A 13,874-nucleotide genomic window follows, 5' to 3' on the forward strand; every position below is an offset into this window, starting at 1 on the left:
GAACGTCTATTAATCCACACCGAGTGGAGACCGTTACTGCTTAGCACGCACGAAGACCCGTTAAAATTGAATCGATTGTATTCCCTCCCAGCAGCCACCAGCATCTCAGTGAAATCAAATTGAAGGCTGTATGTTTTGAACCTTAATTTTATTTGACAGTGTATTGGCACTGTTCACATATGCACTGGGAAAAGGCCGCCCCCAAGTGGCACTTTCTCCTTCCCCCTCCTGTGCGATTGCCTGACACCACAGGTCACTGCTTTATTTGTAATACCAATCTCAAGGAAAACACCTCGTCTGGAAAGCTGAAGTGCCAAGTGCAGGCTTGTCTGCGCTGACGTGACCCACTCACCTCTCCTTGGGCAACTTTAAGTGTCACCAGAAATGAATCTCCAGCCCTTAAAGAGAATTCAGACACACAGAGCACCACGGGACGATGGGGTAGGGAAAGAATACAATCCTCCCTCTCTGGCATTACCTCATCATTGGCACTGGGAGGTTTTTACTGGCTGTAAGGGAACATCTCATGTGGCTAATTAGAAAATTGTCTAGCTTCGGTGACAGTGTCCTTTTTAACGTGCAAAGGTCAGCCGAGTGATTTGGTCACACACACATGCTCATCTGTGCACACTGTGGTGCAAAACACAGACTCAGGAGAATATTGAGCCCATTACGATTTTCATTATTCAGCATAGGTTTATCGAACACCTACTGTGTGTCATCAACAGAATGGAGCCTTCTTGGAGCTCTCGGTCAGCTGCAGGACGCGATCAAACGGTAACACGACATAGGCAAGTATATTAAAAGAGTCACATGCTTTTCCTTTTGGAACATGTTGTACCAACACCTTTCCTCTCCATTTACCTTGGAAAATTCAAATACAGCCTTCAAGAGAGGCTGAGTAGTGGAGTGGAGAAGAGAATGGCTTTGATATCACATAGTACTAAGCATTCGTCCTGGCTTCACCTTCCAGCTGAGTAGCCTTGGGAAGGTCACTTAACCTCTCTGAGCTTCACTTTCTCCACGTGTACAATGCCTCAAAAGACCACAGTGAGGTCTGAATAAGTCAAAAATGTAGATAATACACAGAGCACAAAACCTAGCATGACACATAACGGGCATGGTACTTGCTATTATTTGACTGTTGAAGACAGAGCTCAAATATCACCTTATCTGTAAAATCATTCTCACTTTCCCTGGTAATCCAGAATTGTGCAGTGACCTTGATACAAGGTCACTTTGCACACATCTGTATAGTCAGAAAATGTGCTCATATCCCCTTTTAGTCTAATCCCCCAAATCTTACATGGTAAAGATTATCATCCCAACTTCCCCATTCAGGGAACTGGAGCACAGAGAGGTTATGTGATTTGTCCCAACTCACACAGTGGAACCAGAGTTATATACCATGGGGCTGTCCGACACCAAAGGTGCTTTCCCACTGTGAACTTAGTGCTTCTGTTTATTGAGGGCAGTAACCGAGCTACAGGTCCAAGGCTCTTCCTTCCTTACAGACATGGTTCCTAAAGCCCCAAGAAAACACCAGTTAAGGCAGACATTTAGGTAGCAGAATCTCTAGTAATGATTGCCCACACCACACACTCTACACCATGGTAGAAGTTGCAAGCCAAAGTTGACTTATGGGGAAAGAGAGGTCAAAAAGGTGTCTTAGTGCCCAGAGTACAGTAACTCCCTAAATGTCCTCTTCCTGACACATCCAAGCAAGCACGCAAGGGTCAGCCAAGGAAAATGAAGGCACATGGCCATGAACTAATCAGGGACTGAACTTGCAGCGTAAATACCATCCTGGACCCTGAGAGCTCTTACCTGCTTCTCTTCCATAGCCCGTTTTAACACCAAAATTCTCAACTACAAAATTGTATATACCAGATTGGGGGGAACGGACATGGTTCCTGTATTAGTATTTCCGAGGGACTATAACTGAATCCATGTTTGTAGACAAGTTTAGGAGAGATTCAGTCATTCCCTAAGTATTTGTTGACTGGCCACTAGGTGTGAAGCACTCCATTTAAACTCCAAGGATACTGTAGCGTAAAAAGGTTGTCTTGCATGGAATTTTTATGCTAACTAGGAAGACACAAGAGTTAAATAATCACATACAACATTCATTGTGCAAACTGGAAGGAGGAAATGAAATGTGAGTCTAAGAAAACATATGAGTGAAAGAAATCAGAGAGAGTTTCCCCTAGGATGGGGCACTTACACCAAGATTGAAAACCCAGGATGAGCTGAGGTGAGCGGGGAAGGTTGCTGGGAGACAAAGGAAGGGGCAGCACTCCAGGCAGGCAGGACACAGGTGATACAAGACCTTGGAGGTCTTATTAAGGAGTCATGATTTAACCTAAGCATTTGCGAAGACAGAATATTTTGCTACTTTAGAATTCATGTGTTGAAACCTAACTTTCAATATGATTAGGAGTTGGGGTCTTGGGGAGTTAATTAGGTCATGAGGATGGAGCCCTTGTGAATGGAGTTAGTGTCCTTATAAAAACAGGCCCCAGAGAGGTCCTGCCCCTTCCACACACTTCCATGTGTGCTATTAGCCTACGTACTGGAAATATATACCTGAAACATGCATGGATCCCAGTGACATTTCAAGAATCAACAGCATTGCTATAGAACTCCTCCCCACGCTCCCTCACTTGGTGCAGGGAGAAATAAGTCTTCAAAATCATTAATATCATGGGCTTAGTGATCAGACGTGCAGATGGGCAGGTTCAAATCGTGCCACTGCCCTTAGCTGTGTGACTCGTACAAGCCAGGTCATCTTCCTTCACCCATAAAATGAATTTCTGTGTGGTTGTGAATGTTGTAAGTGATACAATGACAACAAACATCTCTGAATGCACAGTTCCTGGCTCACAGGGAGTTTTCTGTGATGGTACTTTATTGCTAATTCAGCATTTATTAAGCTTTCGTTAGGAAAAAATGACAAATGTTTGTAGCAAAAGTACCAGTAAGGGAGTGAAGCCCTGAGTTCCTACTGTGACACGCCCTTCCCTTTTGGCCTCTTGGTTAGGGTCTTCATCTTCTCACCTACAACAGAAGTACAGGAGCTTAGGACCAGGTGACCTTTAAGGTCTTCAGATCTGAAATTCTATGCAAAGTGCAGGGATAAGTTGCTCTCCTAACTCTTCCCAGATTTGAAATCAAGGTAATGAGTAGAAAAAACGTGAAAGGTTTATGCAATCCGAAGAGAACCAGAGGGTAGGGAATGAACAGAAAACTGGAAGAAGGGTAATGCTGGCATCCCTGTATTGATGGTTAATTCTGGATATGTTGGGGTAGTCTTGTGTCTGGGGAGAAGGAACAGCAAAGAATAGCCAAATGATGTGCCTGTCTCTGAAGAGGTGACAGGAGGGCTCCGAGAACCAAGCCTGAGATCAGTGATCTCAAAGACTGAGATCAATAGAGGGATCTTTGTTGGCAGTTCTCCACGCTGAGCGGAGGCTGCACTGAAAGCTGACTCTTTCTAATTCACTTGAGGGAAGCATGAGTTTAAGTCTTGACGCAGCCATGCCCCATCTATGGCACTTTGGACAATGGCAAAGTAAATTGCTAAGATGTGTTGAGGTTTTACTATGTGTTTCCAGGAAGAGTGCTGAGGGCTTTCATGTTTGTGACTCAATCCTCCAACAGTCTCTGTGGTAGGGAACTACCATAAACTGTAATTATCCTCTTTGCATGAGGAAGAAACCGAGGTTGGAAGAGATGAAGGATCTTGCTCAGATCACACCATCATGGTTACCATGGGAATTAAACTCCGTCAATGAAAACCTACAGCACAAACCACTCTTTGAAATTTGGGTTCTTAATATTTTAAAGATGCCTATCTCATGAAGTTGTAAGGATTGGATGAGATGACAAAAATAAGTCATTCTGTTTCTACTGTTCTGAGAACTTTAAATATCAATCCATGCAATGCTAAAACTAGACCCATGAATAACACACTACTTTTATTATCTCTGTTTCATAGATGAGTAAACTGAGGCATGGAGTTTCAGGAACTTGCCTACAGGGCTTGAGAGTGGTAAAATCAAGATTTGACCCCCAAACTCCTTTTAAATCATTTGAGAAATGAGTTAAGGGTTTTGTTGGGATATATAGACTAATTTACAAAGCAGAAGCCTAACAACACTACTTCAGCCAGATGATTAAATCCATCAACCTCACGTCAACTACAGTGAGTCATTCTGACAATACGCATCACTGCGATGAAGTGATAACATGTGGTTTAACCATAAGAAAACATATCCGAAAAAAAAATCTCAATTTAAGAGCATTCTAGAAGACATTTGGCCCGTGTGCCTCAAAACTGTCAAGGTCATTGAAAAACAAGAAAGTCTAAGACACTGTAACAGAAAAGAGAAGTCTAAACAGATATTTGACATAAAATGTGGTGTCCTGGGTCAGATACCAGGACAGAACAGAAAAAGATGAAAACTAGGAAAATCTCAACAAAGCATGGGCTTTTAATAATAAGGTATCAACTGGTGCATCGATTGTGACAAACATCCCACACCAACGTCAGATGTTAACAATTAGAGAACTGGTTGTGAGATAAATGAGAACATGCTGTACTTTCTTGGCTATTTTTCCATAAATATGAGACTCTAAACTATTCAAAATCTTCTGAACTCAAAAGTGTAAAATTTTTAAAAAATAACAAATGTATTCTCACAAAGATAGAGTGGCAGAGTTGTCAAGAATGTGAACTCCAGCCAGTCACCTCAATTCCAAATCCTAGCTAACTACCCACCAGCTATGGCTTTTAGGTAAATTATTCAATGTCTGTTCACCTCAGTTTCATCATCTAATAATAAACACATAATTCAATGGATTGCTGAGATGACTAAATTAGTTACTATATCTAAAGCAACAATTAGTTACTATATCTAAAGCAACAGAGAAATGACCAACCTCCTTATGTGTGTCTATTTCATCACTGTTCAAATCAGTGAGGAAAAATAAAAGGGAAGTTCAGCTTGGTATGGTGGCTCATGCCTATAATCCCAGCGACTTGGGAGTCAGAGACAGGAGGCTCACAGTCTAAGGCTGACTCTGGGCAAAAAGTGTGAGATTTTATCTGAAAAATAGCTAAAGCAAAGGGGCTGGGGTTGTGGCTCAAGTGGTCATTTGCCTAGCAAGTGTGAGGCCCAGAGTTCAAACCTCCGTACTGCAAAAAAAAAAAAAAAGTAAGAAAAATTAAAGGGAGAGTTCATTTAATCTCATGTTTTAACTCCATAAAAGCACTGACTGGATGCTACTAGCCTTATGCTGTCTTGCCTGTCCATCATCCACTTCCCAGTTTTTTTGTTACAGAATATTGATTTTCCTTTGAAGAGATGCCTGCCTCCAATTTCAGAAACAGGTCCATGTACTCTATTTGGCACAGTTATTGGCCCAGGAATGTGCATGTGACTTAAGCTGAGCCAATGAGAGGCTTCCCTGGGACTCTTAGGATACAATGGTCATGACAGAGCAAGCTGTCAGGAATGAATATTGAGCTGAGAAACAGAACTAAATAGCCTCTTGCAATTGCTTTAAGTGTGGTGGGGAGGGAGCTGAGGGGGAGAGACGATGGGGGCAATGTGAATAATGTACAGTATAAGTCCAATCAGAATTGTCACTATGAATCCCCCTCTATATCATGAATATATCCTAATAAAAATATATTTTAAAAATAGACACTTGGAAAAAATAAATAAACAGAAATCTAAGAGCAATAAAGTGGTGCCATTGCTTGAGTTGTTACAACGAGGAAAGCTGACCATCACTGGGCTCCTAAAATGTGTTACCCACCACTCCTAGCACTATTTGATTCTTGTACACTCTTATTCACAAGAAAAAGCTATGGGCACATTGTTTTATCTCCAGTATGAATTTTTTTTTGTACTTAAAAACAGTCCCAATTCACTCACAGAGGCTGTATGGGCGGGGGGAACCCTTTACCTTAAAAATAGACTGAATTTTAGTGATAAACCTTTGAGTGTTTTCAGCAAATATACTGAAGTTTGGAGGACAAAGAGAAATAATTGACCTCTGATGGGGAAAAGTGATTTTGCTGAAAGAAATATGAAAACAGGAAATTAACTTTGTAATGATTTTTCTATCCGTTCTTATTAGTACAATTTAAATACAGGGCTTTTAGGAAGCTAACCGCTCTTCAGCTCCTAGGAAGTACTTTGTGAATGGGCAGTGATTACTTATTGAAATATTCAGACAATATTTTCACAGAACAGAATTTTATCTCCAGAAACTGTATGTCTCAAGTCAGTATCTACACCACCTTCATGTCTGGATAAATTCAGAGATGTCATGGAGGCTGCAGAAGGATGGAGGAATTTGGGTTAATAGATGTGTGTGGCTCTTCTTTCAAAGGGATATGAATGTTTGATCTTATTTGGTCTCTTCATGAAATGCTTATAAGATACAATTAACAATTCCATAAGTGGGCTTCTGATCTCCAAAGTTACCCCCTAAAAACACATAAATACCATACTTGTGAATCTGCCTCTGTTCAAATCCTTCCCTGACTCATACTGCATACAGAACAGAATCCTTTACCACTGAGACCACCTCTGCAAAATAGATCCAATCCACCTCACCACTCTGTTCTTCCACTTTCCCCCTCTTATTCCCTCGGTCTTACACTCATACATACTCTCACAGTAAACCATATACACCTATGCCTGCATGTACTCACCAGTAAGCATTTCCTCACCTACATAAACCTGCACAGCTACACATAAACGATACGTGCATGTGTACTCAGACTCACAACATGCCCTCGCATCATGCACAATGGACATATGCACATGCCTGACACATGTCAGCACTCATATCTCCGCACACATGTGCATGGGTGCACACACACACACACACACACACAAGATACTAAGCTATAATGTACGGTGCGTGCCCTTTTCACCAAATAGACCCTGAACAAAACTCACCTCACTGCCTGTGCAGTCTTTGTCTTCTGCCTGGAAGTCTCTTATCTCTACCTACTGAAATCCAACCCATTCTTCAGAGGCCCAACTCAAATGCCACTTCTCCCAAGAAGTCTCATTCTCCAGCTGAAATTCATTTCTGCATTTTCTGAGTCTAGAACGCACTCTTTTTCCTTTACTCATTCATTCACAAACTCAGCACAAATACATTGGGCGATCCACAGTGTGCCAGGCACTGCAGGAGGCCCTGGAGCTGCAATGGTGAATGATCTTCTGAGAGGACTGTCCCTGTCCTCAGAGCTTCTGGTATGGTGGGAGAGAAGAAGTTAAAGTTCACTAGTAATAAAGTGAGTTAAATGCTGTCCTGAGAGTAAGCACAGTATGCTACAGAAGAAGGGAGCTTCGTACTTTCTAAGGAAACCAAGAGCTACTTCCCACACAAAGATTCTGAAGGCAGCACGATGGGTTTGTAGGCAGGTGATCGACTCTGCGTGACCGACAGAGGGCCAGTGGTAAGATTGGTATGAATTTCTGAGATCTCAAAGTGGGAGAATCAACAGAAGCCACCCAATTGTATAGGGTGAAGAGAGAAGGGCTCATCTGTCTTGAATTATGGCTCTGTACACTACTCTGAAGACCCAGTCTTCCACACCCAAGGGACCATGTTGGATGGAGAGTGCTTACCCACCAGCACTTAAAAAATATTTGCTGAATAGCCAAGTTATGGAAACAGCCAAGGTGCCCCACCACTGACAAATGGATTAAGAAAATGTGGCATTTATACACAATGGAATTTTATGCAGCCATGAAGAATGAAATGTTATCATTTGCTGGTAAATGGGTGGAATTGGAGAACATCATTCTGAGTGAGGTTAGCCTGGCCCAAAAGACCAAAAATCGTATGTTCTCCCTCATATGTGGACATTAGATCAAGGGCAAACACATCAAGGGGATTGGACTTTGAGCACATGATAAAAACGGGAGCACACAAGGGAGGGGCGAGGATAGGTAAGACACCTAAAAAATTAGCTAGCATTTTTTGCCCTTAACGCAGAGAAACTAAAGCAGATACCTTAAAAGCAACTGAGGCCAATAGGAAAAGGGGACCAGGAACTAGAGAAAAGGTTAGATCAAAAAGAATTAACCTAGAAGGTAACACACACGCACAGGAAATTAATGTGAGTCAACTCCCTGTATAGCTATCCTTATCTCAACCAGCAAAAACCCTTTTTCCTTCCTATTATGGCTTATACTCTCTCTTCAACAAAATTAGAGATAAGGGCAAAATAGTTTCTGCTGGGTAGCGAGGGGGTAGGGAGGTAAGGGAGGGAGGGAGAGAGAAATGACCCAAACATTGTATGCACATATGAACAAAATAAAAATTAAAAAAAATATATTGCTGAATCAAGTCCAATTCCAACTGAGGTGTATCATCAATTTTGACGTGGAATTCAAAGTTAAAAAAGGAACATTGTCTGTTTATCCAGCTCCTCTCCTTGGAGACAAGACAATAAGGATTACAAAATTAAAAATCAGAGAGGAAATTTATTAAAAGCGACAATGGAAGCCAAGTTCACGCTGCCTGTGCTCCAGCTTGACGGGGCCCCATGAGCTCACTGTGTGATTTCATCACCAAAGGGGAAACAGGCTTTAAAACAAACACTTCATAGTGCAAAACATCAGAGAACATTTCACTCTGGATAATAGGCTATGATTTACTTCCAAGCTGGAGAAAATATGAGTAATTAACTCTTCAGGAAGATGAAGTTAAGGAGGAAAAACAAAGCAAACGGGAGGCCAATTTCTCTCCACCTGAAATCTGTAGAGTCTTCCAAAGGACCTGAGACAAATAGCCGTGAAGGAAAGGGGAAATGATTTGCCGTCCACATTTAGCATAAGTAGCATCAACAGTTAGTGTCACTTCCGCGCCTCTGCACACGTGACACACAAGCTGAAAGCAGGTTTACAAATGAGTCACTTTATGTCTGGGGTTGCCGCTCTGTACCCACAACAGATCTGAACTTGACTGATTGGAAAACCACAACAAAGATGTCTAAGCCACTGCCATGGCTTGATATCAAGTTGAAATGTGCCGTAGCTGGAGTGCTGTGCAGTTGAGTTCAGTGTGCTTTTTTTTTTTCTTTAAGAAATATCTGATTTAAAATTCATCTATGACAGCAAGTGCACTGAAACCAAATGTCACTTTGGAACTGAGTTTTCCTGTGCACGGCATATGCAAACAAACCTCTACAAAGAAATTACAGCTGAGAAGCAGGTGTGGGTCAAACCTAGTTTGTCTTCAACACCATGGGCAGAGGGAAACCAGGAATTGCTTTTCCACATACAAAAGTAAAATGGGGGCTTGCTTTGAAAGCACCATCTTAAATGCAAGAATTGAAGGTGATGCTCAAGTGGTGCAGAGCCTGCCTAACAAGCATGAGGCCCTGAGTTCAAATCCCAGCACCGCCAAAAAAAAATGATTGAAGGGTAAGAACCCTTTCTAGGGGGCTGATTAAGAAGCATGCAGGCTCCTATGGCTAGGCGTGGTAAAACATGCCTATAATCCCAGTGACTTGGGAGGCAGAGAAAGAAGGATCCCAGTCTGAGGCCCAACTGGGAAAAATTAGCAAGACATTATCGGAAAAATGAGCTGCAAAGCAAAAGGATTGGGAGCAGGAACAAGCCACCAAGCGGTAGAGCACTTGCCTAGCAAGTGCAAAACCTGGTGTTTAACCCGAGCACCGAAAAAGAAAAAGAAAAAAGAATGCAGACCCCTGGCCCTGTGGAATGGTAGAATCAGTACATCTAGGATGAGGGTGGGATCCTGAATTTTCATCCAGCATCTTGGGTTGTTCTGCTCTGGGTGGTCTGAGGAGCCCATTGTCAGAAGCACCAGGAGGTTTCTAGCTCTGACCACAGGCAGATTTAAATGCAGCTTAAGCAAAAGATGGAAATCTTTCTTCCTGGGTCACTTACATAACCAGTAGCAGTTGCCAGAAGCTCTAAATGAGTTTAATCAGCTATTAGAAGCTTAATTAAATTCCTCTCAGTTGAAATTTCAGAATTGCCTAATTGTTACACAGCTCACATTGGAGCCACTCATTTTTCTTTTTGCCTCCGATAATAACTGCTGTCAGGATAATCTAAATATCTTTTCAGATAACAGCATCGACTGTCTTAGAACCCAATACTGGTCTGGTCATTCATGGCACCATGTTTTGATCTTCCTTCTCCATGAACAACCCACATACCTCTGTGTGTTCTCCTCTTGAGGCTCAGTCAACAGCAGAACCACTGAGTGCTTGTTCAGATTTAAAATTTAAATGTAAAAGTGAAAGTCTTTGGAAGAAAGAGCCACTATTTTCTTTAGTAGTTCCTGCATAATCTGCAGTTCTCCAGAATTCCTCTGTTCCCAGGTCCCTGGGGATGGATAAAAGTCCTACTTCTTTGCTTTACTTTTAATTCTTTGCGTGTACTTAAAAGTGATGTGCTTTGCTAATTAGCTAAGCAGTTAATAGTGTTTTTCTTCCTCCTCTTTGAATTTACATTGGAATGATACAACATCAGAGACTTGAAAAATAAAAGGCAGCTCTCTCATAATCACTAATTAATTTTTTGAACATTCTCCTGGGAGTCCTTCACTGTGTAACTTCTGTATCAGTCAGTCCTTCACGGGCTGAAATAATAATTATTGAATAATTAATACGTATAGTCACTGGCATTTATTTGAGGTACTGTGATCACCTCAACAGGCACTTCCTCTTTTTGCCCTCATAATCCTGCAAGGAAAAAGCTGTTATTATACTCATTTTAATGACTGTAAAACAGGAAAACCTAATCGACTTGCCCAAGATCACACAGTTAGTGACGGGACCTGGAAACTGAACTCGGGCTGTGGGGGACTTCAGAACCTGGGGCCATTACCACTGACTGATTCCCAAGGTTGACATACTTGCTTTGGGAAGTTTCAAGGCAAATATGAACCATTTGCTGTGCTGTGGGAATATTGCTCAGATCAATTGGGAAGAGGGTGATTAGCACCCTGCAAGGGACAGTACGATGGCCTTGGAGTTGGAACACCTAGGTTCTGGCTCTCTGTGTGTATAACCTATCTCTTATAGAGATGGACAGTGTTTTCTTTCCCTGTAGTAGTTCCTATGTAAAGGCAGAGGGAAGAGGCAGCCTGAGATGGTCATGCTGTTTGCTTTCATGCGTGTCAGTTTTATTTCCTCATTTGCCTCTGACTTGATTCTTCTAAGGACTTGGGTTCCACCACAGAAAAAGCCCCTAACAGCACAGATGTGAGTGAGCCCCACTTTGCAGCTTAGGGTGAATTCCACCACTGCTACAGGGACATCCAAAAGGTGGTTAGAATAATAGATCAGGGGACAGAATCAACTGCTCAGATGTGAACTGTGTGACAATTGGGTAATTTGGGGATTTCAAGCAAGAGGAATGTAAGTAGGGCTCTGACAGCTGACTAGACTTCTTCGACTCCATAGTAATCTCCGCACATTACATAAGGGCCTCAGAAGCCTGGAGACCATCTTCCCTTGGAATCAGGCTGGGTTTGAGATCCTGAGCATCAAGAGGACACAATTCTGCTTGTATTGCTGCATCTGTTATTCAAACAGAAGGGTTTCTGCATCAAAGAAAAAAACTGGAATGCATGTAGCTCCAAAAAAACCAGTTCAGGAGAAGTCACAAATTACAATGGGACCATCATAGACCCAGGAGTTGGAGTGGGGGAGACTATGCACGTAACATTGAATGAGAACTAACCTGAGGTCAGCCTGCTGTCCATTAACAGTGATGACTGGCTATTTTTAGCACCTTCACAAAAACTATTTAGAAATATGGTAAAGGTTTTCTTTTGACCTTCTAATGTACTTTTTCCGGGTAAATTTTAAAGATAACTATAGTTTCCAATTGTAAAATAAATGAAATGCCTTTTGCGATCTGGAAGGCAAATCACTCTTTGGGGAAGTAGTTACCTGGGTAATATTTAGCAGCTCTGTTCCCTTGGCAGAGATGCCAATAAATCAGAAATTGGTCAAGAGAAATGTGTTCTCATCCTGGGATGACAGCTGAGAGGACCTTTGATTTGGGAGGATTATCAACTCATTCTTACCACACAAAAATTATGATACTGAGTACCAATATCATATTTGTCCTTGGCAGCATTTTTTTTTTATGAAAACTTTGAGCTGAGGGTGTGGCTCAAGTCAAGTGCAAACACTAGTACTGCCGAGAGAAAGAGAGAGAGAGAGAGAGAAGGAAAGAAGGAAGGAAGAAAGGAAGGAAGGAAGGAAGGAAGGAAGGAAGGAAGGAAGGAAGGAAGGAAGGAAGGAAGGAAGGAAAGAAGGAAGGAAAGAAAGAAGGAAGGAAGGAAGGAAAGAGGGAGGGAAAGAGGGAGGGAGGGAGGGAAAGGAAGAAGAGAAGGAAGGAGGGAAGGAAGGAGGGAAAGAGGGAAGGGAAGGGAAGGGAAGAATAAATGAACCTTAAAAAGTGGCAACAATTTAGTCTCTGCATGTAACCATTTATAAAAGGAAATAAGGTCCAGGTAATCAAATTGCAGACCAAGGAAGCAGAAGGCTTCAATGCATCAAACTTGACTTGAAGGATGTAACAGGCCCACTGCTGATGGATCTCCGCGTTCAGCATTATGTAAAAAGAGCCAATTTCATTTGGATCTTGGCCCTGAACATTCAAAGTTAACCTCGTTGACAGTGTCTGCAGTTTAAAAATAAGGTTATAGGACCTGGGGTATCGATCAGTTGAAAAGCATTTCATTCCCTCACCCATGAAAAGGCACTGAGTTGTGAATGCTGAAGTGTTTGGAACTCAGCTGCCGCTCTCTGATGGGCATCTGTGCTTCTGTATCTAGGGCAAACTAATAAATTTCCATCTTTGAGATGGACACATTCCTCCTTCCAAACAAAAGGGTGAGCCAGGAGTGGGTGCCTGAGGCCCTGCTAGTTGTTTAAAGGACACTAACCAAAGTCCTTGCGCATGGGTGAACTCCATCGCTGTGATGAAATGCGCACTGATCGGAATTTCAATTCTCCTTAGATAAGATGGTATTTTGACAATCATTTTTCTTTGCTCGCTCTGGCCCCAAACCTACTTTGCCCCAGGCTTGTGTGAGCCCTAAAGTATTCCAGCAAGAGGATCCTTTAAAATACTAAAGCCAACGGAAGATTTAATGGTGAGGAAACAGTAATAAGCTTAACCACAGCTTTGCCCACTGTTACAAACATGGTTATTAGAAGGCGGTGGGGGAGAGGAGGATTCCCCTGGGATAGCACAGATAAGACTTGCTATTTCAGAAAACATAGCCAATTTCACCCGCACCAATTATCCCCATCTCAGACATGAATCAACAACTCCAGAGCCTGGTGGAGCAACTGAGAAGAAAGAGAACCATGGTGATCAACCAAGCAGCTCTACTCAGGATTGCATGTCCTGCTAAGTAATATCAACAAACTCAGCAGTTGAAAAAAAAAAAAAAAACCTACACTCGGAGTCAAAAGACCCAAGCTCAAGTTCAACTATGTTTATGACCTTTGTCACCTCTGTTAAATCAATATGTTTCAGATTCACACAAACTGTAGTCAAAGGCAGAATACCAAGAGTCCTGATTACTCTGTTAAAACCAAAAAGTAAAACTACTCACTTTGCATTCAGTCACTTAAGGTTGGATGACATTGATTCATGGGCTCATTTGTTCAACACATTTTTAGTGCCCACTAGGGCCATTAGCTGTTCTAACACTGGCCATACACCATGAAGGGCTTCTAAACATGGGGTCAGCAAACTACTGCCTGGAGACCAATGCCCATGAGCTAAGTAAGGGCGTTCCATTTTTAAATGGTTGAAAAAAATTGGGAAAAAATAATA

General features: G+C 42.1%; 1 protein-coding gene across 2 annotated transcripts in view; it reads right to left on the reverse strand.

Moving 5' to 3' along the window:
• The window catches only part of Grin2a (glutamate ionotropic receptor NMDA type subunit 2A), a 363,152-nt gene that overhangs the window by 86,694 nt on the left and 262,584 nt on the right, over positions 1-13,874 (reverse strand). The window lies entirely within an intron of this gene.

The sequence above is a fragment of the Castor canadensis genome, chromosome 17 (assembly GCF_047511655.1).
Source record: "Castor canadensis chromosome 17, mCasCan1.hap1v2, whole genome shotgun sequence".
NCBI classification, from domain to species: Eukaryota; Metazoa; Chordata; class Mammalia; order Rodentia; family Castoridae; genus Castor; species Castor canadensis.